Source organism: Scyliorhinus canicula, chromosome 1 (assembly GCF_902713615.1).
Source record: "Scyliorhinus canicula chromosome 1, sScyCan1.1, whole genome shotgun sequence".
NCBI lineage: Eukaryota > Metazoa > Chordata > Chondrichthyes > Carcharhiniformes > Scyliorhinidae > Scyliorhinus > Scyliorhinus canicula.
In genome coordinates, this window is record NC_052146.1 from 148397122 (window position 1) to 148423216 (window position 26095).

Genomic DNA, 26095 nt, shown 5'->3' on the forward strand with positions numbered 1-26095 from the left:
CAATTTTGGACAATATTCCCTCCATAGAGCAACTCACTTTTTAGCAGTTGACGCCCTATTATTTTCCTAAATCACTTGTTGAGCTTCTATTACTGTTGATAGGTCTTTTTAGTTGTTCACACAGCGTTTGCAGTACGCTGCCATTTTAAAAAGTTGTATCTAAAGTTTTACCCATTGCACACTTTGTCTGATGCCAGATGGTCCTTCCGATTACAATTTTAACAATTGATTAAGGAAATTACGTGTGTGATGTTTTATGTCAGGGTCCGCACGCTTTTTGCCCTGTTCATGTGTTATTAAGCAGAGTTATCCGCATCTGCAGGAGATTATAATTTAAATCACGGAGTAATCGCGCTCCGTACAAACCAATTAACAGCTCGAAGGTGACACCGTAAAGATTCTATGCCACCCGCCTTACAAAGTTAACGGGAACCTTTTATCGCGAAGGTTTCAGGTAATAACAAGGACCATGTTGGCATCGATATCTCTTTACCTCTTTCAAATCATCACAGCTTGAAACATAATTTTTAAAGTCAAAGTCTGAAAAATGAAATATGAATTCTTTCCCTCTCTCTCTTATCTATTTCTCTCCCTCTCTACATAACTCTGTCTGTCTTTGGAACTCTTGTTGCTCTTTCTCTTTATCTGCCTACCTCTCCATCTCTGCCTCTCCCTGACTCGCTCTCTTTCGCTCTCTCTAACAGTTCCTGTCTCTTGTCGCTGGCTCTCTCTCTCTCCTTCAATCTCTTCCTCTGTCTCTCTTTCTCTCTCTTGGATTCAGCCCTTGTCCTTGCGGACAAATTTTGAACAAAAATTTTTCATTCTCTTTCGAAAACTTTATCTGTGTTATTCCATTTAAGTCAATTTGCACTGATTAATTTTAGAGGCATTAGCTGTTCTCTGAGATGTATTTCTTCGTTTGTCAATTCAGAAAAGACCAACTGTCTGCTGAAATGGTTAATGTTTCCTGCAGAATCTAAGGGGTGGAGAACTTGGCGTGATGCCATTTACGTCTTTTCACGCAATCTAAAAACTTATTCATATTTCAATTACTCTTATTCGTAAAGTTACTTTCTTTTAAACTGATATAGTGTGAACTGAACAACTTTGGAACATTTTGGGAAGCTTGGGAACATTTGCAAGAGGAAATATGAATGTTTTGCCATTAGTTTAAAAACAATTCGAGTACGCATTTTGTTGTCCTTCAGAAGAACCACTTGTTATCATAATAAGGCCAGTACAACATTCCAAGCAGTAGTCAGTTAACATCATCTGATGTACTAAATTTCGTTCAAAAACAATGTTAAAATCCAGTCATTATAGCCAGCATGCTTCTAAATTGGTAACTTATCAACTTCACTTCTATAATTTCCTTATTGTGGATCGTTTAATCAACACCTTTTAGTCAATTATCATGTCTTCCGTAGAGAAGGGTTGTTCGATATTTACAGCTTGCGTCTGTGACCGAGTGCGTGTCGCTAAGGGGAATACGTTAGCAGGAGTTTCATTGGTAATGGGATCAGAAGTGGGAGTCAGGACTTAGGACAGTGGAATTGCAAGATCGGGGAGCGCAAAATGAGGGTGGGGTCCAGGGTTCAAATTCTCCTCGTCTTCCGTATCGCTTGAATATGAGAACATCGGCATGCCAGAGCAACTGGGAGGATCCTCCTTTCCTATAATCTTATTGGCCAGTCCTACTTTTCTGCCGGCAGGAGATTTGTTATTGCCGAATTGCTTTTTATCATTTTGATTGTCTTTATCCCAAAGCTCACATTACAATTTTAAAGTCTTCCAATCTTTCGCTTTACCGTTCACACACTCATTAATATCTCTTTTGCGGGCGTTATCTCTTCAACTCATTGTGATTGTTCGTTGCGTTAAGTGGACTGTTTTATTTTCCACTGTAAAATTAAACAATTTGAAAGCGGCATTTTTTTTCCAGATTGCTTTTTTTCTGAATCAATGCTATTGTCAAAGTTCCAAGTTCCCTGTGTTACCTACTGGCCAGATATCGTTACCTAATTTATTGTTTAAAGCAGCGCTGCAGCCAATCTTCGAATATTACGTTCTTGAGAAGAGGTTTCTAAACACATGAAAAATAGAGGGGAATTGCCGCTAGTTTTGTCTAAAGTTTGTCGCATAATGTCAGTAAAATGTGCCCCAGGCAAAAAAACCGCTCAAACAAAATTTCTGGTACCAAATCAAATTGGAGGGTCCCCGACCCCAAAACATTACTGACAGGGTCCCTGACCCGAAAAAATTATTGACAGGGTCCCTGACCCCAAAAATTTACTGACAGGGTCTGACCCAAAAAAATTATTGACAGGGTCCCTGACCCCAAAACTTAATCAAAGGGTCCCTGACCCAAATTTATTGACAGCCTGTATAAATCTGATGCGGATGAAAAACGAGATCAACAAGGTCCCTGACCTGCTAATTACACAAAAAAAATGTACTCTCAGTCAAATTTAGATTCGAGAACCGTCACCTGTTTAGTTACTTCCGTCAGGGATGAGGGGTCGCAGCACAGATCCGAGAGAGAGAGAGACCAAGGTCAATCTTACCTTGTGCCGGCGTCCGTCTCTTTACTCCGGTCATGGCTTTGATCACTTTTTCTCAGTCCCTCATGGAAGCTCACTTCAGGATATTGGATTTTTTCTCGCAGCGCCAAATGTTGTATTTTATATTTTCCCCGCGTCTTGACTGTGATAGAGAAATTCAAACAGCATTCATTAGATAAGCAAAACTGAACTTTATTCACTAATTAGAACTGCTAGCAGAAATGGCAGAAACTTGGAAAGTCGGAAGGCAGTCAATTACAAACTGCGGAGTCCGTCCCAAGTCTGCGATAGTACAGAAAAGAAGGCGATTCTTATACATTATAGGATCAAGATAACATGAATACAGCTTGGTCAGGAATTTGATTGAAAGTAAAACATAAGTAATAATCGTTACAATGGCGTCACCTTCTGACCTTTAGGGGACTTGAGTTTCATATCATTATCTTGTCTTTGATTTAAGAAAGGGAAGAAGTTGTTTACATACAGGAAGAGACAGTTGTTCAGCTTGTTATGTATTAAGACTACATTTAGGCGAATGATGAAAACACCTTATCTTAGAATTTTAGAGTCACTCGGTTCTTAGGTCAAGTCGACCTCGGCTGTGTATATCTGTGTATTTTGAATCTGTGTCTTAGGTTAAATTCAATTGTACCAAGAAGACTTGACTAGTTTTCCCATCATGCCATTATTTGCTTCACACAATACCATAAGAGAGACTCTAATACACTTTCTGGCTGTGACGGCAGCTATCCAGCTTTGAAAACAAAACTAAAACACACTTCAAACTATCCAGGAAAAAATAACTTGCTATATTGGCACTCCCGCCACCACCTTAAATATTCAGGCCCTCCACCATTGATGCAGAGTGGTAACATTGTGTGCCATATTACAAGATGCTCTGCAGCAACTCGCAAAGCCAGCTTTGACAACACTCTCCACTGTGCTGTACCTGCACCACATGGACTGCAGCGGCTTATAAGATGGCTCACCACCATCTTCGCAAGTGCAATTAGAGATGGGAAGTAAATGCTACCTTGCCAGGGCAGCACCGTAGCATTGTGGTTAGCACAATTGCTTCACAGCTCCAGGGTTTCAGGTTCAATTCCCGGCTTGGGTCACTGTCTGTGCGGAGTCTGCACGATCTCTCCGTGTCTGCGTGGGTTTCCTCCGGGTGCTCCAGTTTCCTCCCACAGTCCAAAGATGTGCAGGTTAGGTGGATTGGCCATGCTAAATTGCCCTTGTGTCCAAAATTGCCCTTAGTGTTGGGTGGGGTTACTGGGTATGGGGATAGGGTGGAGGCGTGGGCTTGGATAGGGTGCTCTTTCCAAGGGCCGGTGCCGACTCGATGGGCCGAATGGCCTCCTTCTGCACTGTAAATGCTATGACACAGACCTCCCAGGGACGAATAAAAATATTTTTTCAATGATGAAGCAGCAGCTTATTTGATGATGTGCTGAAATCCATTTCTGCTCTGGAGAGGAAAATCAGGAGGAGTATCAAACAGGCTACTGATCTCTATTACCTGGTTGCCCAAGCATCTAAGACCAATTTAAACCAATCGTTTCACAATCCCTTAGGCCCACAGTTTTCCAGTTTATTGCACTCTGTGTGACCCTTCTTGCCATTATGCCTGCATGCAAGCATCTTCCAACAAATGCTTTCTGCAAATTTCTGTCCTTTGTGCTGTGACTGCCCTTTCCAACTGAAGTTTTGTTTTTGTGAAGATGCAAGGAAGGCTTGATGTGTAATGGTGCCTGTAAAAAGGAATAAGCTTTAGAGTTTTATTCAATTCTTTCATGGGACATGAGCGTCGCTGGCCCAACCAGCATTTATTGCCCATCCCCAGTTGTCCTCGAGAAGGTGGTGGTGAGCGACCTCCTCGAACTGCTGTGGTCCATGTGGTGTAGGTACATCCACAGTGCCATTAGAGTGTGAATTCCAGGATTTTGACCCAGTGACAGTGTAGGAAGAACGATATATTTTCAAGTATTAATGGTGTGGGGCTTGAAGAGGAACTTGCAGATCGTGGTGTTCCCATGCATCTGCTGCCCTTGTCCTTCCAGGTCGTAGAGGTCACCAGATTGGAAGGTGCTGTCGTAGGAACCTTGGTGAGTTGCTGCCTTGCACATTGGAGATGGTACACATTGCCTGCCGCTGAAGGAGGGAATGGTGTTCGAGGATGGGGTGCAAATCAAGCAGGTTTTTGTGACAATTCTCTCTTTTTGAGGGGGGGGGTTTACATACATATTTCCTATGAATAAAAGTTTTCTCCACATTTGTATTCCAATAAAACTATCATTAATACTGAAAAATCTGACAATATGAGAAAGGGCAGCATGGTAGCACAGTGGGTAGCATTGTTGCTTCACAGCTCCAGGGTTCTAGGTTGAATTCCCAGCTTGGGTCACTGTCTGTGTGGAGTCTGCACATTCTGTCCATGTCTGAGTGGGTTTCCTCCGGGTACTCTGGGTTTTCTCCCATAAGTCGCGAAAGACGTGCTATTAGGTGAATTGGACATTTTAAATTCTTCCTACATGTACCCGAACAGGCGCCGGAATGTGCGACATGGGGCTTTCCACATTAAATTCATTGCAGTGTTAATGTAAGCCTTGTCATGATATGCAAACATGCAACCAATGAACACTCAGAATACGACACAACCAATGGGCAGTCAGGACACTCAGAGGTGGCATCATCACAAGGGGCCATGACATAAACACTATAAAAGGGATGAGGCACTCACACCCTGCCTCTTTCCACAGACAGACATCTAGAGAGTTAGACAGGGTTGATCAGCAGCATCACACCCCAGCACGTGGCTTAGAGCAAGCTGATACAGTTAGACTGAGTTACTACAGTTAGATTAGCAGAGAGTCGAACTCATTTGAGAACTGCTTTAATAGTTCAATAAACACGTTGAACTCATTTCAGAGGCTGGAGCATCCTTTAGTTAAGATTGCATCAAGTAGCAGCCTGTGTTATCTGAAGCAGCATAACACAACAAGCATAATTGTGACAATAAAGATTATTCAAAAAAAATATTGTTCGCATTGTCACAGAAAAATCTAAAGTTTATTCCTTTTTACGAGTTCCAACACACAACACATTCTTTTCATTTTTTCAAAATGGAAAATGGTGGAAAAGTGCAATTACAACGCATAAGGCAGAAAATTGCTCTCTAAATCAACAAAGAGTGAATCATCTGCAGGATTTCAGCAAAACAAGCGTCAGATGGAGCCAAGAGTCTGATGAAAGGAAATCCACCTCAATCTTTCTCTCCACATATGTGGCCAACCGTGCTGAGATTTTCCAGTATTTTCAGCATGTTTCAGATGGTTGTAAATTCAAGTGTGTAAGTTAGCTGCCTCATTTCCTTTGGTACCAACAGTGAGGAGATTTCTTTGACTGCAGTGCTTTGAGTCATTATGAGATTGTATGAGAGATGGCCGTTCCATTGGCTTCGTAGAGTGTCACTCATGCTCAGTTGGACTTGTACCTCCAAGTCACAAGGTTCCAGATTCAAGACCCCTCCAGAGCTCAAGCACAAAAATCAAAGCTGATAATAATTGCAATACGGGGGAAGTGTTGCACTATTAGAGGTGTCACTTTTGGATCAGATGTTAAGCCACCTATCAAATAATAATAATCATTATTAGTGTCACAAGTAGGCTTGCATTAACACTATAATGAAGTTAATGTGAAAATCCATGTTTGTGGTGGAGGGCTCGAATTTGGCGCCAAATTGCAATTCTCCGTCAACTCAACAGCGGCGTTAATGCGTACAGGAGCACAGGGAGTAGACCATCTCTTTCTGGGGCTGTGCCACACCACATTGAGATTCTGCCACCACCTTCTGGCTTTGTGTCACATCAGCCAGTGACTGCCCCATCTCGCTCTGGGACTGGGCCAACTCCTTCTGGGTCTGCACCAAGTCAGCCAGCGTCTGTGCAATGCCGCCGACGTTCTTAGCCATAGCCTGCTATGACTGGGCCATGCTGAGGAGCACCGTTGCAATGTTTAGGTGGCTCTTGTACATGATTGCCTGTGAGACGGCAACCCTGTCTTTGGCCTTGGCCAGTGCCTGCACAGCATGCCCCAGGCCTTGGAAATGTTGATCCACGATTGTCGCTCCCGATGCCTCCTCCGCGGACACCACCCGTGCAGTGTTGGCCTGGGTGACATGCATTGTCAGCACCACCTTCTGCTGCTGCATGTGGTTGGACTCCTCCAACTGCACCTGCTGGTACTGGATGCTCGCCGGCAACCCCTCACGTAGTCCCTGGGATGGTGCAGGATGTTGCAGACAGCTGTGATGGGAAATCCGTGTTATCCTCCAACTCCATCTCCGCTGTCTCGTGAGTCTGAGGCGAAGTGCTGCCATCCGAGCTGCTATCCCCATCACGGCTCCGCTCATGGGAGGGGACTCCGGCTGTGGCACTAGATCGGGGCGGGGCACGCATGATGGACCCTCCCCATCACCAACAGTTCTTGAAAGACACAAGACAAGACGCGTGATTAGACCGCGGCCTAGGATTGGTGGGGGTGAACGTGTGGGTGGGTATGGCAAGTGGTGGCGTGGGGGTGAGGCTGGGGGTGAGGGTGGTGTGGGGGTGAGGGTGGTGTTTGAGGGGAGGGTGTTGACACATGTCATACATGAGCAGGGTACACTTCCTTGCCCATGGCCAAACTCTACCCAGGCGACCTCCCTTTTCTCCCGTCCACCAAAACACATCCAGGGCCCTCTGCTCTGTCATGGTTAGGGACCGCAGGTCCGGCAGTCCCTCTCCTGTCTTCTGCTGCTCGCGGTGGTTTTGCACTGTCTTCTCCTGGGGTGGGGGGCGGGGGGGGGGTGGGGGGTGTGCAATCACCATGGCGGCTGGTATGGGTTCCAGCTTGTGGTGCAGGGTGGGGGTTTGGCCGCCCTCCCCATGGGAGGGAGGTTTGGGTTATGGGGGTTAATGCCGGGGCATAGTGTTGCCTACTGACCCTGGCAGCCCTGAGAAGGTCATGCAGTTTTTTACGGCATTGGTGGCAGCTCCAGGCGGTGTTACCCACTGCACTTATGGCTTCTGCCACCTATGCTCAGGCATGGTAAACACCGACGGCTGGCAGCCTCCTTCCCGGGCCAGGGTACAGGGTCATCCGCCTCCCTTCTATCAAGGGTGGGTCTCCAGCTTGGCATCAGTAAACCACGGGATTCCTCTCCTGGCTGGGATGATGTGTGTGGGGAGTGAAGTGTGTATATGCGGCTGCAGCTTGATTGCCTCACGAGTGTCAATCGTGTAACCGGCGAATCCAGCACCGTTTCTCACTGGAACAAATTGTGTTCCACGTGGCACCGGTGCTAGCCCTTAACAATAGCAGAATCGGTCCAGGTGTAGCGCCAGCTTTGCTGTCGTGAAAGTTCACGACTTCTGCGTTGGCGATGACAATTAGCCTCAGAAATGGCGAATCCCGCTGGTGTTTACTGTACATGCGTTCCCAGACGCAGTAGCGCCACTGTCAAGGTGACGGAGCATTGCAATTTGGCGTCAAATCAGCACCCGTCGCGATATTGGCGTCGGAACCGATTCTCCGCCCAATCGCATTTCTTGATTTCAGCATCGGCCAAGCGAGAATTCCGCCCATGCACGGTAGGTGGATTGGCCATGATAAATTGCCCTTTAGTGTCCAGGGATGTGCAGGTTAGGTTATGGGTTTACGGGAATAGAGTGTGGTGGTCAGGGGAGTGGGGTGGACAGGGGAGTGGGATGGACAGGGGAGTGGGGTGGACAGGGGAGTGGGGTGGATGGGGGAGTGGGGTGGACAGGGGAGTGGGGTGGACAGGGGAGTGGGGTGGACAGGGAAGTGGGGTGGATGGGGGAGTGGGGTGGATGGGGGAGTGGGGTGGACGGGGGAGTGGGGTGGACAGGGGAGGGAACATGTGTAGAGTGCTCATTCAAAGGGCCGGTGCAGTCTCGATGAGCAGAATGACCTCCTTCTATTCTGTTCCATTCTAAAAGATGTTGAGCTCTTAATGAATATGGTCAGCCCTTCATGAATATGGTAAAAGGGCCTCACACTCGCTTTAGGAAAATGTGCTGACCAGGATACTAAGGAGCCTCTGCTTTACAAATCGTGCCATGAGGTCTTCAAATTCCACTGAAGCTATTAGAATAAGCAGTGGGACTTTGGTTGAAGATCTCAGCTGAGGAGTAGCACCTCAAACCAGGAGCTCAGACCAGCTTATGCACACAGGCCTTTTATGTGGATTTCCATAATGGCTGGGCTTAAGCTACATTTCATTCGAATTTGTCGCTCCCTGGGTTTGACAGGATTGCAGGGCATAAAGTCATAGGCAACAAAACATGGTTCAGTCTTCATGGAATTGCGAACATTGTTGACAACCATTTTGAACCACATGTTAGACCTTGTTAGGTTCAACACAATTCGAATAGTGACTATAATTAGTCTGCACCCTTCTTCAGGCTCAGAGCATTGAAGGCTGAGGCCTGCCTGAAATCAGTCCCTCGCCTGATCTACATGTGAGTGATGGTGGTTTGTCTTGAGCATAGCTGCCTTTCAAACAGTTGAGCCAGGTTTGATTCCCGGGCATCGCATCAACGATTTATTTAGAACTTTGTGGATGTAGATAAGGTGGTTAAGAAGGCATTTCAAAATGAGAGGACAAAAATAGATTCAATGTAAAATTTGATGGGTAATGAACTAAAATGGACTTAACGGGTGTCCAACAAATTTTGTTGAAAGTTTTGAGGAGGTGACTACATGTGTAGATGCGGGCAAGTGCAGTTGATGGAATCTTAATGGATTTCAGTAAGCCTGTTGACAAGGTCCCACATGAGAGACTTGTCGAGAAGGTAAGAAATGAAATGAAAAATGAAAATCGCTTACTGTCACAAGTAGGCTTCAAATGAAGTTACTGTGAAAAGCCCCTAGTCGCCACATTCAGGCGCCTGTTCGGGGAGGCTGGTACGGGAATCGAACCGTGCTGCTGGCCTGCCTTGGTTTGCTTTCAAAGCCAGCGATTTAGCCCAGTGCTAAACAGCCCCAAGATTATGGGATTATGCAAAATTTGGCAAATTGGATCCAAAATTGGCTCAGATGGCAGATTTCCAGTGGGGAACCTATTAGAATCATTGACACATCCTTGGGAAGAACTATGAACATTTACTGGCCTGAACGGTGCAGCTCCAACAACACTCAAGAAGCTCGATAGCATTCAGGTCAAATCAGTCCACTATATTCGCACCTCGTCCACTACAATGAACATTCACTGCCTTCCCCTCCAACGCACAATGACAGCAGTGTGTACCATCTACAAGATGCACTACACCTACTCACCAAGTGGCCATCAACAGCACCTTCTATTACCTAGAAGGACAAGGGCAACAGATGCATGGGAATACCCCCATCTGCAGGTTCCCCTCCAAACCGCACACCATACTGTCTTGGAAGTAGATCACCGTTCCTTCACTGTTGCTGGGTCAAAATCCTGGAACTGTCTCCTGTTGTTCTCTTTGTTTTAGTTCTTTCAGGATAGTGAAGGCTGTAGTGCTAAAAAAGAACAGCAAGCTGTGTTTAATAAACAAAGTTAATTTATTACAGTACACTGAATTAGATACGAACATATTAGCAAGGAATTAGTTAAGTAAAGATTACACAACACATCAACACTATTAAATATGCTTTTAGTTCAACTATCTCCACAACTCTGTCTTGCTCTCTCTCTATCTCCCTCAATCTCCATCTGTCTCCCAGAAGTCAAGGAGGCATGTGATATTTATATGGTTGCTCTATAGCACCATCTAGTGACTAAAGTAGTAACATTACATTAACTCTTTATATATTTTACAATATCCACGGACTGTGACACCTCCTAAACAGTGGGTATTCTTGCAGCACATGGACTGCAGCAGTCCAACAAAGCAACTCCCCACCACCTTCTCAAGGGCAAGTTAGGGATGGGAAATAAATGCTGACATAGCCATCAACGTCCCCGACCCATGCATGAATATTTAAAAAAAGAAGAAAATACTCAAAGCCTTGACATCACCTTTAAATTAACTTTGGTATATTTACCATTGTCTGAGGGGGTCAGTTCACTTTAAATGTTACTTGCCGGATTGTCATCAGGTGATGTTGAGATTATCTGCACAAGTTAACAAAAATACTGAATTCAATATTAGTCTTTGGGTCAATGGTCAATGCACAGTTTAGGTCAGAAATAATGGCAGAAAATGAGGTGGGCATTAACCTGAGTAAAGATCCAGCCGGTCATTTACCTGCTTGGGCCATCTATGTTAACATTGGCAATATAAGTGAATCTGATCAGATAATTTAAGCCAGACTGACAAAATAAAGTAGAGAGGCACAGATACAGAGAAACAGCCTCATTTTCTGTAGTAGCCATGGTAACTATCTGCTTGAAATGAGTGTAACAACACAACACAATTTACAGTGCAGAAGGAGGCCATTCGGCCCATCGAGTCAACACCGGCTCTTGGAAAGAGCACCCTACCCAAGGTCAACACCTCCACCCTATCCCCATAACCCAGTAACCCCACCCAACACTGACAGCAATTTTGGACACTAAGGGCAATTTATCATTGCCAATCCACCTAACCTGCACATCTTTGGACTGTGGGAGGAAACCGGAGCACTCGGAGGAAACCCACGCACACACGGGGAAGATGTGCAGACTCCGCACAGACAGTGATCCAAGCCGGAATCGAACCTGGGACCCTGGAGCTGTGAAGCATTTGTGCTATCCACAATGCTACCGTGCTGCCCTTGACATGGTTGCAGAGTGGCAATCACCCTGCCACCTACTGCTACAACTATTGTATATCTAACCGGAAGTCAATGAAAAAAATAGGAACAAGGCAACCAACAATTCCACCAACTACCCTGTTGGTTCTTTTCAAACTTAATAATACTCATTTAGTCACACTTATATTTAAAATGCAGCCCTCGTTGTCCAGTTAAAACAAAATATCGAAAAAGGAATAGGAATAGAAAATGCAACACACCATAATTCCTTTCAACCATTGAATCATGTCACTCTGAGGGGAGAGAGAATGAAAGCTGTGTGAATGCTTGCAACCACTTCAATCAAAGAGTTTCACATGAAGAACTTAATTTTTTTGACCCAACGTCTTTTCAGTGTTTGATTCTGAAATGAGTCATCATAAGAGGCAATGATATTCATGTTGCTATTGTTCAGTTCTGCTTTATTTGTCATGGCTACATAAGGTGTGATAATTGCACGTTGAACACACAAGGCACAAATTTCCTTTGAGGTTCTCCAATTCAAATCTTTCATTGCTCTTTGGCCCTTTCTTCTTCAGTATTCATTCCGAGGTACATATCTCCCTCGCATGCTTAGATATCAGTTTTCTTCCTTCTCCCGGTTTTTCCAATGCTGTTTTACTCCAATGCTATTCCTTCCTTGTTCCTTCTGCTTGATTATCCATGATGATACATGGAATCATCATCCCCCTTCTCTGGAATGCCAATCCTTAAATTGCATCCCCTTTCCTTCTCATCCAACCTTCAAATTGTGTCCGAAAACCTCTTTTGTTCGACTGCTTTCGAATTCCATTCTGATTTCTACTGGCAACTTGAAAGGGCCCCATTTTATTCCTTCTCTGCATTTTTGCTCATTAACCTGTCCTCGGTTCATTAAGTCTGATGAACCGCGATAGGCACCGATCGGTTTGCAATCTAACCGGCCCGCTCCTGTTGGTGAAATCAGGATCCCACCGTGGCGCGGTGAGAAACCAACAATCACCAATTAAAACCAATCTCCATACCATTAATTGGAATGACCCCCTGTCTAACGGCCTCCTGTGATCTAACCGACTCCCCAGCAAGCGGTCAAGCGGGCGCGGATTATCACATCTTTTTAAAAACGTGAAGCTGGCGGAGTAGCTGCTGTGGAGTTCCGAGAAGGTGAGTAGCCATCTTGAAAGTCGGGGAATCAGCCTGGGGGCACTGATAATTGAGCAACTCCAGCTACTGCCTATCTGTCCCGCCGACCACCCATGACCACCGCTGACCGTGGCGACCCCCAGGCTCACAGCTGAAGGCTATTGCTAATTGGGAATAGGCAATTGTACTAATGTCAGCACTTCACAGCACACAAGTGGATTCCAGTGGGTACACATGCCATGTTGCAGGTGGGAGTTACTGCCTCACATCCTAACCAGGCCGTGAAGCCTGAACACCACAGAGGCAGGAGGCAACATTCAACCACCCAAGACCTGGACCTCAGCACTGGGACATGCCCGCAACCAGAGGGTGGGTGTGTGCACCGGGGCTGGAACCAGCACACTGGTCTAAGTAATGTTACCAAGGGGTGTCTCGAGTACAGGCACTGGTGCCTGTGGGCTCCCATTGCAGCCGGAGGTGTGTGCGCACAGGGCGTGTTGGATGGTACCCTAAGGAACACCAGAGGATGAGTGGGGGAGCATTGGGGACTGGAGGGTACCGGGTTGGAGGCCATTGCTGATTGACTGTCCCTCACCTTTTTCAATTCCTTACGGGATGGATTGGATTGGATTGGATTGGATTTGTTTATTGTCACGTGTACCGAGGTACAGTGAAAAGGGTTTTTCTGCAAGCAGCTCAACAGATCATTCAGTACATGGAAGAAAAGGGAATTAAACAAAATTCAAGAAAATACATGAGAATACATAATAGGGCAACACAAGATATACAATGTAACTACATAACACCGGCATCGGCTTCAAGCCTGCAAGAGAAGATAAAAGAGAGAGGTTAGTAATAATGTTAGCTTTAGAATTAATTTTTAAAAGGTTAGAACGAGTATAAGTTAAGTTAAGGATGATATCTTGGAGCCTGTGGAAGCTGCCTTCATGATGCTGCTGGCAGGCCAGTCAGCCAGACGCTGGAGAAGGCGGTGGCACCAGTGTCGACAGAGGCCCGAGGCGGCAGCCCATGCGCAAGGTCCCACCACACACCCTGAGGACCCAGTCACCCATCAGACCAGGGAAGGATCTAGAGGGAGAAACTGTTGATGATCCAAGGTGTACAGGCGTCGCTGGTCATGTGAACAGATGACGGACAGCGTGTGCCGAAGGAGGCTCCGCCTCAAAAAAGGGGATGGTGAAACACCTGTACCATGCCTTCACTGACTTGGCACCAGATACCCACACCCAATGGACGTTAAGGTCACAGCAGCCCTGAAATTTTACGCCTCAGGACCATTCAAGGGACCTGTGCGGCATATCTCAAACAGCAGCCCACAAGTGCATCCGTGAATTCACGGATGTCCTGTTTGCCAGGGCAGCTAACTATATAAAATGTTGCCTGTACCAGGCCCAACAGGATGCCCAGGCAGCAGGATTCTCTATCATCCCGGGATGCTCCAGGTTTAGGGGGTAATAGATGGCAAGCGTGTCGCCTAGCACTCAGCGAGACTTATGGGAGCGCCCTACATAAACAGGAAGGGGATCTGCTCCCTAAACGTCTAATTTGTCTGTGACCACCACATAAAGATTATGCAGATGTGTGCATGCTTCTCATGGAGCATGCATGATAGCTACATCCTGGGACACTTGGAGATCCCGGCATCTTCGAGGGTCATCACAGGATGACCGGATGGCTATTGGGGGTCAGAGGTAACCATTTAGGGCCTGGAAAATGACACCAGTAGAGATGCCAGTGACTGACGCAGAGACCTGGTATATTACGAAGTCCATGAGGCCACCCGAGCTGTCATTGAGTGGTACATCGGACTACTCAAAAATGCGGTTCAGATACCTTGACCGCTCTGGTGGTGCAATGCAGTACATCCCATCCCCCACCCCCACCCCCCACCCCAGAGGGTCGGCAGCTTTAGGGTGAACTGCAGTGCCCTCCGCAGCTTGGCGCAGCAGCGGGGGACGTGCAGTCACCACCACCGTCCTGTTTCACCCTCCCAAGGTCTGTGTTACTTCACTCCAGGATATTTGGCCTGTTTTGGCACTCCCAGCAGGCAAATGTCGAGGGCAGGAGAGTGATGATAACCTGCTGTGAGCTGAACACTGGTGCTCCTCACTGTGCAATAGTCTGATTCCTGTCAAGCCCACGCTCATGCCCATCACCTGCACAATATGGTATGCCTTGGGTGGGGATGGAGTTTTGCTCTATTTATTTATCTCGGTGAACCACAAGCATTTCTCTTATATCGATCAAATTATCACACAATCAGTTAGTTAGTTTGAAAAGATGGTTTATTTACATACACAAGAGTTATCTCAACAACATGCAAACACAATATCTACTACGAGTTAAGCTACACCTATCAGCTACGATAACCTATACTTTACTTCAAGGCGACTGGCACTGTGCAAATGGATAAGGCCTTTATCTGGATTTCACTTGACTGGTGCAAAGAAAGTGGCTCTGTCTCTGCTGGGCTCATCCGTCAGGTAGCGATCGTTGGTCTTGAATTGCCTGGCTGTTCCTGCTGCACAGGCCGGATCCAAAAGAGATAGAACACATGGCTGTGCTCTCTTTTATCCCCCTGGGATTTTGCGCTCTTTGGGGTGGTCCTTAATCTTGGACCCAATATTTCGACAGGGCTCTGATCACTCTCTTCAATTTCGGCCAATAAAGGGGTGGGTGCCTTGGTAGCTGGGTGGTCATCAGCGGTCATTGACCTTGGCAATTGTGCTTTCCGAGTAAGGGGAGTGGCGCCGATCAATCTGTGGCTGTATCGGTTGCTTGATTGGAGTTCTATTGTCCTGGGAAAATGGGCCATTGAAATGTAAACGGGCAGGGGTTTCAGCCAGGTTTGGTTACTTGTGTTTTAGATACACATGGGTTGCGTATCTGTCAGAGCCCTGGGTTGTCCATAATTCCCATGGTCCTTTGCAGGTGGCCACCTTAGATGGCTACAGGAGGTAGATCCAGGGCCACTGTGCCGGGTGCGGAGACGGGATGCTGTGGCAGACGGTTGGAGATCTGAGTGCATTGTGTTTTATTGTTGGACAATAGTGACCCCAACTGCCCCTGGCCCCCAATGGTGCCGCCCCCCCATCCTGCCAACCTTGTGCCCCACCCCCTTTGCTGCCTCCTCACCCAGCCTCCCTTCTCCATCCAATGTCCTCTCAGTGATCCTTTATATGCTTAGCTTTTTGAGCTCTACCACTATGTTTAGGTGTTTCTCCAGAATGCACATTAGTGTGAAGGCAGCATGCAGCTACGACATCCCACTGCTTTTGATGCCCCGGCGGGTGTCCTCTGGGGGCTGTGGGGCCAGAGGACACCTGCCCATTCGCTGGCAGTACATGCCATACTGTGCCCACTTGTTTCTCTGCTGACTCCAAAAAGCGCGGTTGTCAGCAGAGCCTCGGACATGCTGGTGGCTGCCATTGTAATCCTGCAGGGAGACTCCAGGTTGACACCCAGCAACCGCTACTTCTGTTTGGTGCCTGTGGGGCCCTGGGATGGAGGGGCAGCTGGACAGATCTCCAAATGCCGCTCCATCGTGTGGCTCTGCCAATCTTGGCAGCTCCTCAATGTCTGCACCATGATATTGATGCCTTCAGCAGTGCCCCTCGGTGAGCGGGTCATGCTCTGTATTGGCTCGTCAATGTTCCCCTGCATCTGACATGGTCCTCAGTGACTCGAACATTCTCTGGAGCACCTCAATGATGCCCACCTGAGACTGGGACATACTTTGCAGCATGCCGGCCAGGTCCACCTGAGTCTGGGACATGTCCCTCAGTGACTGGGACATGCTGCTGACGCACTCAGCAATGGCCGTCACTGACTGGGCAATGCCTTATGCACCGCCACCATGGTGCTGATGTCCTGCTCCAGGCTGTCCACTGCAGTCGCCACACGAGCAGTGTTGTCCTCGATGTCACACATTTCCGGTGCTATCTCCTGTGTCCTCAGCCTTTGGGAATCCTCCAATCAGCTGTGGACATGCTGGATTGTCGCTGACATCCCCCTCTGAATCTCTTGGCCACAGCCTATCGACTGTATCAGCGCCGGGTCAGCCTGGTCCAGAGGCTCAGCATCTGACTGGAACCCAGCTGTATTCAGGGATCCAGCAGACCTGCAACCACTGTTCGCCTGGATTTTCCCGCCTCCTCCTAATGTGCATCAGCAACTGTGTGGTGCTCACCAGAATATGCTTCAGAAAGCTGTCCACTACTTTCGCCCACCGAGGTGTGTGTCTCTGCATTGGTGGAGGTTTGGGATGAAAGTTGTGCCACTACTCTTATGGTGGGATTCTCTGATCTCTTCCCCCAGGTGTTCTCATGGAAGGTGGTGGGGGGGGGGGGTGGTCTGCTCCGGATGTGCCGGCGCCATCAGATTGAGATCGTCAGTGGCGGGCAGGATCAACATGCTGACAGTTACAACTCACATGTGGCCAGTCCTCCAGGTGGCAGCCGATGGTTACTCACCTCTCTGGTGCAGGCCAATCTTGACGTCGGTGACCGATCTGTCGCCGACCACCATCCCACCCAGCTTCCAGGCACCGTTCCTTGGAGTGGGTAAGGACTCTGATATCCGGCACCTCGCCACCCATCTTGGCCCTCTCCCATCTGTTATGGGTCAGCTTCTCCTGCGGGGACTCAGAGAGGGCATCATGAGCCGCACGCATCATGCACTGATGGAGGGGGGTGGGCAGGGTGGTGTGCTTTCATGGGAGAGCACTACTGCTTGGCATGGGTGTGGTGGGACATGGTATGGTGCTGGATGGGTGCTGTACAGGTGTATGGTTGTTGGGGGCCGGGTGTGACATACGGGACTGATGCCTAGAGCCGATGCCAACTCACCCGCATGGCCCGGTGGAGGTCATTTAGCTTTTTGCAGCACTGCATGGCAGTCCTCTGGGTCCATATGACATAAGACATAGGAGCAGAATTGGGCCATTTGGCATATCAAGTCTGCTCTGCCATTCAATCATGGCTGATATGTTTCTCATCCCCACTCTGCCTTCTCACCATAATGCCTGATCCCCTTGTTAATCAAGAACCTTCTATCTCTGTCTTAAAGACACTTAGTAATTTGGCCTCCACAGCCTTCTGCGGTAAAGAGTTCCACAGATTCACCATCCTCTGGCTGAAAAAATTCCTCCTCATCCCTGGTTTAAAGGATTGGCCCTTCAGTCTGAGGTTGTAGTCTCGAATTTTAGTTTTTCCTCGCAGTGGAAATATCCTCTCTGCATCCACTGTATCCAGGCCTCTCAGTATCCTGTAAGTTTCAATAAGATCCCCCTCCTCCTTCTAAATTCCAACAAGTACAGACCCTGAGTCCTCAACCGCTCCTCATATGACAAGTTCTTATTCCAGGGATCATTCTTGTGATCATTCCTGTCATTAGAGTGTCCGTTTAAGAAAGGTTTTTGTCTTCGCACATGGTTTCAGTGATGTCATTGTGTGGGTGGAGCTGTGCTGTGGCTATGTGAGGCTTTTAGTTTCGCCTTCAGTTTTTGACTGCTGTGGACTACAGACAAGGAGAAAGAAGTGTTTTGGCCTGTCTCATCCTATTTTCATTTTAAATACCTGTTCCAGAACGAAACACGTTGTGACTACCTGTTTTGGTAACTTAAAAGATATATTCAGGGAAATACATCTCATTCAAGTGAGAATACAGTGTGCTGGACCATGCCCTTGAATGGGGGTTTTTGGTTTAGTGGATTTTGTTTTTAATTGGAACAGATAAGGGGGAATTCATTAAGTGTTACACATAGATTACTGTAGCTGTGGGGGTTCTATATGTCTGTAATTGATAACATTTCGTGCTGTGTGTTAACTAAGTTCTTAGAATAAAGCTTGTTTTGATTAAAGTGTCTGGAAAGATTGATGAATCACACCTCAAGTGAAGGCTCTTGTCCTCATCCTAGCCAAATTCAACATAAAAGTTATAGGTCAGGTGGACTTCATAATACACTTTGGAGTTTCTAAGCCCTGGCCTGTAACACTCCTCTGGACTATTGTCAAGGCCAGCACATCCTTCTTTAGATTAAGGGCCCAAAACTGCTCAGAATACACCAAATGGGGTCTGACCAGAGCCTTATACAGCCTCAAAAGTACATCCCTGCTCTTGTATTCTAACTTTCTCGACATGAATGACAACATTGCATTTGCCTACCTAACTGCTGACTGAACCTGCACATTAACCTGAAGAGAATTTGCACTTTGGACTCCCAAGTCCCTTTGTGCTTCTGATTTCCTAAACCTTTTCCCATTTAGAAAATAGTCTCTGCCTCTATTCTTCCTACCAAAGTGCATAATCTCACAGTTCCATATTGAATTCCATCTGCCACTTCTTTGTCCACCCTCCTAGCCTGCCCAAGTCTATTGCAGCCCCCTGCTTCCTCAATACTATTTGTCCCTCTGCATATCTTTGTATCATCTGCAAACCTCACAATAGTACCTTCAGTTCCTTCTTCCAGAGCGTTAATATATATTGTGAAAAGTTGTGGTCCCAACACCGACCCATGAGACACACCACCAATCACCAGCTACCATCCTGAAAAAGACCCCTTTATTCCCACTCTCTGTCTTCATGGCTGATCCAACATGCCTCAGATCCACATTCCTGCCCTTTTCTGTAACCCTTGATTCCCTTATTGATCAAGAACTGTCTATCTCAGCCTGAAATATACAGGATTCTGTCCCCACAACTATCTGTGGCAAAGAGTTCCAAAGTCTCCAACTCTCAGAGAAGAAATTTCCCTCATCTTAGTCTTAAATCCCCTTCATTCTGGGACCATTCTCTCTTGTCTTAATGTCCCCCATGAGGGGTAACATTCTCTCAGAATTTACCCTGTCAAACCCCCTTGATCATATTTCAATGAATTCTTCGAAATTCCAATGAGCAGTGTCCCAACCTGTTTAGCCTTTGCTCATCAGACAAGCCCTCCATAACGGGAATCATCCTAGTGAACCTTCTCTGGACCACTCCCAATGAAATAATATTTTTAAGTGGATTGTCCATGCTAAATTGCCCCTCAGTGTCCAAAGTAGTGAAAGTTAGGCGGGGTTACAGGGATGGGACAGGGAAATGGGCCTGGGAAGAGGGTTCTTTCAGTGGGTTGGTGAAGATTTGATGGGCTAGTGGCCTCTTTCTTCACTGTCGAGATTCTATGACCTTTCCTTCAATAAGAGGGACCTAATGTGCTCACAGTACTCCAGATAAAACCTCACCAATACCTCGTACAGTTGCAGAAGGGCTTCCCGACTCTTATACTCCAACCCACTTGAAATAAGGACCAACATTCCATTTGTCTTCCTGATTACCTGCTGCATCAGTGCACGAGCTTTCAGTGTTTTGTGCATAAGTACCCCAAGTTTTTTTAAAATTCATTTGCAGGATGTGGGCAGCACTGGTTCAGCCAGCATTTATTGGCCATCCCTAATTGCCCTTCAGAAGGTGGTGGTGAGTTGCATTCTTGAACCGCTGCAGTCCTTGAGATGCAGGTACACCCACTGTGCTGTTACAGAGGGAGTTCCAGGAATTTGCCCCTGTGGCAGTGAAGGAACGACGATATATTTCCAAGTGAGAGTGGTGAGTGACTTGGAGGGGATCGTCCAGGTGGTAGGGTTCCCAGATATCTGCTGCTCTTGTCCTTCTCGATGGTAGCGGTTGTGTGTTTGGAAGGTTCTGTCTAAGGAACCTTGATGCGTTACTGCAGTGCATTTTGTAGATGGTATACATAGCTGTCACTGGTCGTCAGTGATGGAGGGTTTGAATGTTTGTTGAAAGAGGAGCAATCAAGTGGACTGCTTGGTCCTGGATGGTGTCAAGCTTCTCGAGTGTTGTTGCAGCTGCATTCACCCAGGCAAGTGGAGAGTATTACATTACACTCCTGACTTGTGCCTTGTAGATAATGGACAGGCTTCAGCAGGGGGGGGGGGGGGGGGGGGGGGGGGTCGGTGGAGGTGTCAGGAGATGAGTTATTCACCATAGAATTCCTGGACATTGAACTGTCCTGGTAGCCAACAGCATTAATATGGCTAGTTCAGTTCAGTTTCTGATCAATTGATTGTGGGGGATCCAGCGATGGCAATTCCATTGAATGTCAAGGGGTGATGGCTAGATCCTCTCTTGTAGGAGATGGTCATTGCCAAGCAGTTGTGTGGCGGGAATGTAACTTTGTTTCACAGTTTTCTGTAGTTTTTTCCATTTAAATAATACCCTGCCCTTTGGTTCTCCCTTCCAAAATGTAGAAATTCACATTTTCCCACATAATGCTCCATTTGCAAAGTTTTTGCCCACTTAATTAATCTATCAATATATTTTTGCAAACAGTTTGTTTCCTCTCACAACGTCTTTCCACCGATTTTTGTGTTGTCTGCAAATTTGACTGCAATACATTTGCCTCTTTCCACCAAGTCATTGCTATATATTGTCAACAGTTGCGCACCATGCACTGATCCCTGTTGAACCCCAGCTGTTATCAACCTGAAAAAGAACCCCTTATTCCCACTCCTGTTTCCTGCTAATTAGTCAGCTCGCTGTCCATGTTAACATATTACCTTCAACTCCATGGGCTCTTTTATGAGGTACCTTGTCGAACGCCTTCTGGAAGTCCAAGTACAACATATCTACTGGTTTCCCTCTTTCCACTCTGGTGAGACTTCCTCAAAAAGCTCTAATAAATGGTTAGATATGATTTTAAAGACTGATGCAAAATATCTATTTCACTTCAGTGCCATTTCCTTTATCACCGTAACTATGTCCTCGGATTCATTTTCCAAGGGACCTATGTTCACTTTGGCTTCTCTCTTCCTTTATATATATTTCAAGAAGGACTTATCATGAGTTTCTATATACCTCACTACTTTGCCCTCATAGTTAATTTTCTCTCTCTTTATCATATTTTTAGTCCTTGTGTGCTAGATTCTGAATTCTGAATTTATCCCACTCTTCGGGGCTATTACTGACCTTTGGCTTTTTCTTTCAATTTAATACTCTCCTTAACTTTATTAGTTTATCCGTCTCCTGGAATCTTTCCTCTTTACTGGGATATAACTTTTCTGAGAGTCATGAATTACCTCCTTAAATACCTGCCATGTGTTTACTGTCTTTCCAGCTAATCTATCCGCTCAGTCCGCTTTAGCAAACTCTATCCTCATTTCATTGCAATTCCTTTATTTATGTTAAACACAGTTGTTTCTGACCCCAGTTTCTCACTCTCAAACAATATTAAATTTGAATATGCTATGATCACTACTTCCTAGGGATCTTTTACTCTGAGGTCATTTGTTAAACCTGCCTCAATACCCACTTTTCCCTGGTTGGCTCCATAACATATTGCTCTTGGAAACTATCCCTCATGCACTCTCTGAATTTGTTGTCATAGCTAGCCTTATCAACTTGATATACCAATCAATATGAAAATTAAAGTCAACCATAATTGAGAATAGGCTGATGGGTGCAAAGGGCAACATTACTGACATTGCAGCCTTCCCTCAGTAAGACACCAGAGTGCCAGGCTATTTAATCTATTCAAGCTCTAAAAGTGGGGGTGAGCTCACCATGGCGTTATTTCAAAGGAATATCTTACAGTCTCTTCTGATAGTGTGAAACGAGCATTTATTGAAAGCATAGAATTTTTCCCTCACACACCGCATGATGAAATCAAATTAAGCTAACACTTGGTCTTAAATACTTGGGTATATTCACAAATTATATTGAGCAGAATCTGAGTCAAGTTGGGGGGGGTGGGGGGGGCACAGCTTAATTTAGTGTTTAGTCAGAATTAAATACAATGGATTTGAGTTTTCAGAGATCCAATATTAACATAATAACATGTTACAGAAGAAAAATGTTCCAATTTGCAGTACATTTTGCACCATGAATGTAAACCATTCTGACTATGTAAGGTTAAACAGTGAGTAGACTCGCAGTCCAGTAAGTATAGCTTCTTTTAAACAAACTTTCAATTATTTGACTATACTGTATTCAGAATAAATCATAACTGCCTTTTAAATGACATTTCTACTGCATTGTTCAATGAAATTATACACAAGTCCTTGACAAGTACATACGAAAGGTAATGGCTTTTTCAGTTGTGTCATCTTATTTATTCCAAAAACTAATCATATGTATATTGCTCCGTGTAATTGTATTCCCTCGCTCACTCCATCCGATGCATCTTATTATCTGATTGAACTGAAAAACTGCAAACCTCATCAGGTTCTTCTTTTTTCCATTTCATAGAAGTGTTTCTGATGTGATGTCTCTTCATTAGATCGAGTACCAGCCCCAGCCTTATTTCTCTCCACAGCTTACTTCTTTTATGCCACATAAGTGCATCTTCAGGTTGCACTAACCTTCGGTATGTGTCCTCATTAATGCATGCCATGCAACATCTTACCTCGAGGTGAAGCTTAACACAATTTCCCTTATGCATGGCAACCACACAAAATAAGCCAAGGTTTGTTCCCCGGGTAGGTTGCAGTTTTACATTTTCCCAGCAAGGCAAGAGCAGCACATTTATGATCTGTGATATCTTAGCCTGCTAAGTATTGTCAATGTCTTATTCATTACATTGTTAAGTATTTATGTGAATTACATTGTTAAAATGGTGATGGGTATTTGTACACCTATAAATAGGGATAAAGGAGTTGACCTTTATTTTGTTGATTTGATCTTTTGTTAATGCGTTAATTTGTCTCCTTTAATTTTTAACTTGTTTTACTTAACAAAATACAAACGGGGATCAGTGCTTTATTGACGTCACCACAATTACATTTTATCTTTTGTAAGTTTCCTTTGAGCTTTTGTCTTTTGTTGCAGAGTCCCTTTAAGGAGCTATTCCCCCCATTTTATTTGTTTAATTTGTCTTAACAGTTCCTTCATTGTGCTCAAAAGAGTATAAATGATGATCGTGTTGTGTTAAGGTGTTGCTGCTGAGCAAGATGTTGTGGTATGGGTTCTTCAGACGTCTCAGTAATGAGATCTTGAGGCTTGCATGTTTAAATATGAACCGTTGATTGTTAATCTATTTACAGATCTCAGCAAGCAACTTGCAAAGAGTTCTCTCAGCCCATTACCATGTGATTCTATACATCATACCATGGGTAGTGCTATTCTCCAGTCCCGCATTGATGCTTGCTCTGCCTAGCAACTTTTCATTAGCTCCAGGCACATATGCAACAGGTAGCTGGGACATTGGTGGGGGGTGGAGTCATGTTGATTGAACAATAAGCCCTCTCCAGTGTAGACAGCTGCTGTTTTTTAGTTTTAACTTCACCAACTGATGTGGATTCATTTAACATGGGTCATGGGCATGCATCATTTCCTGTGACCAGCGATATTTGCTCTTTGTCCAAACCCCGCCCCACCACCGGAAGAAGCTGTAAACAACTGTGGATGGGCTGAATAAGGTCACTTTGGGCTTCTGCTCCTCAATGGGGAGATGTCCCACCCTTGAGTGCTGCTGGTCTATCTGGTCCAGTCTCAGCCTAGGTTGTAGCTAATTCTACTGATTGTTGCCATGATTCAGGCTGTGTTTCTGGCATTTCTTTCAAATTGAAATGCTGAGCAATCACTTCGGTGACCTCTACCTTCCTAGCTTTAGCTGGTACCTCTATTTTTAATTCACCTGCCACTTTGACTAGCTTATCTTTTTGAAGCGCTTTTAAATAAACCAAAGACAAGTCGTCCACCTGAAGAAAAACCTTAGCAGCTTCCAGAGCCATTTATACTGTAACCCATGATGTGGAGATGCCAGTGTTGAACTGGGGTGGGCACCGTAAGAAGTCTGACAACAGCAGGTTAAAGTCTAACAGAATCATTAGCTTTCAGAGCACAGCTCCTTCATCAGATGAATGAAGAGGTGGGTTCCACAACCACATATATCGACAAAGTTAATGATGCAAGACAATACTTTGAATGCAAATATTTGCCGGTAATTAAGTTTTTACTGATCTAGACAGAGCGACAGGAGGGAGGGATAATATGTCGAGTCAATATTGACAAGCCCTCCGTATACACAGGATCTGCTCAGACGAGGAGGAACGTTACGAAACATCTACAGATGCTGAAAGACAACCTTGTAAGAACGGGATATAGCACTCGACCCGCCGATCGACAGTTCCAACGCACCACAGCAAAAACCCCACCGACCTCCTTAGAAGGCAAACACAGGACACAACTGACAGAGTATCCTTTGTCGTCCAGTACTTCCCTGGAGTGTACAAACTATGACAGCTTCTTCGCAGCCTGCAACGTGTCATCTATGAAGATGAACATCTTGCCAAGGCCATCCCCACACCCCCACTACTTGCCTTCAAACAACCGCGCAACCTCAAACAGACCACTGTTTGCAGCAAACTACCCAGCCTTCAGGAAAACAGCGACCACGACATCACACAACCCTACCTCTTCAAGACATGCCAGATCATTGACATGAGTACCACCATTACACGTTAGAACACCCACCCACCAGGTACGCGGTACATACTCATGCGACTTGGCCAACGTTGTCTACCTCATACGTTGGAGGAAAGGATGTCCCGAGGCGTGGTACATTGGGAAAAGCCAGTGATTTGAAACAAACCTGTTGGACTTTAACCTGGTGTTATAAGATTTCTTACTGTACTGTAACCCAAACTTCACTGTCTACCATTCCAAAGATCATGGAACCGAGCCCACAAATTATGTTACATTCCGTTCAGTTAGTGCGCATGAATTCCAGCTCCACTTGACCTGGAGTCATAGCACAATTAAAATTTACAGATAATTCTGAGAAAAACAATCAAAGACTTTGGTCTCTGGCTACCGAATAACTTCAGTCACCAGGTTTGTAAGTTTAAACACAAATTTATGCAGCATATACAAATAGGTAACTATTATCCAGTTCCTAATCCCCGTCTTGAACTCACCATCACCCTCTACACACACACAAACAGACTAACAAACACAGAGGGGTGTAAATATAATGATGAAAGTAGAAAATATACACGTCCTTTGTTTCTGATTGTTGTCTTCTAGTACACGTTCCTTCAGTTTCAGCTTTCAGCTCGAGGTTTCTGCTCTCAGTCTGTAATGGTTTTCACTATAGGGTCATCCAGTTCTCTGTAGGTTCAGAAATACAGCAGCTATGCAGCTTTTCTGGAGAAATAGAGAAATAGAGACTCACAGCTTCTTCTCTCAGTGTCCAGGATCCGACTGCCCTTTCCTTTGTTCAATAAAAATCATCTAACTCAGTAAGGACCAAATCACCGCCTACTGCAGGACAGAATATGGCCTTTTGCCACTTCATTGGCTGCCAACCAACCATTTGAACTGAACCCCTCCGATCTCTCTCAGGTGCAAAAAAGTCAGAGTTCTGCACTTTAAAGCTAGCACAGTGTATTATATTGCAACTCTTGAGTTCCTCACTTCCTCTCCTCGACTTAAAGGTATATGTCCATCAAACATCCATGGGCGAAAAATGAAAGAAGGGAATCAACAGGGTGGGCCCTTACAGGGAGACATTGCTGTACCATTTCTTCGATGGCTTTATAAATTCCTGGCCACCATATATCAATGTGTGCCAAAATCTTTATCTTTGC

General features: G+C 45.6%; 1 long non-coding RNA gene across 1 annotated transcript in view; it reads right to left on the reverse strand.

Moving 5' to 3' along the window:
* Nucleotides 1-5657: 5657 nt before the first annotated feature.
* The window catches only part of LOC119977644, a 36402-nt gene continuing 15964 nt past the window's right edge, over nt 5658-26095 (reverse strand). Inside the window, exons 2-3 of the long non-coding RNA XR_005463246.1 lie at nt 9903-10115; nt 5658-7048 (exon numbers count right to left, since the gene is read on the reverse strand). This is a non-coding gene — a long non-coding RNA (uncharacterized LOC119977644). The remainder of the gene's footprint in view (nt 7049-9902; nt 10116-26095) is intronic.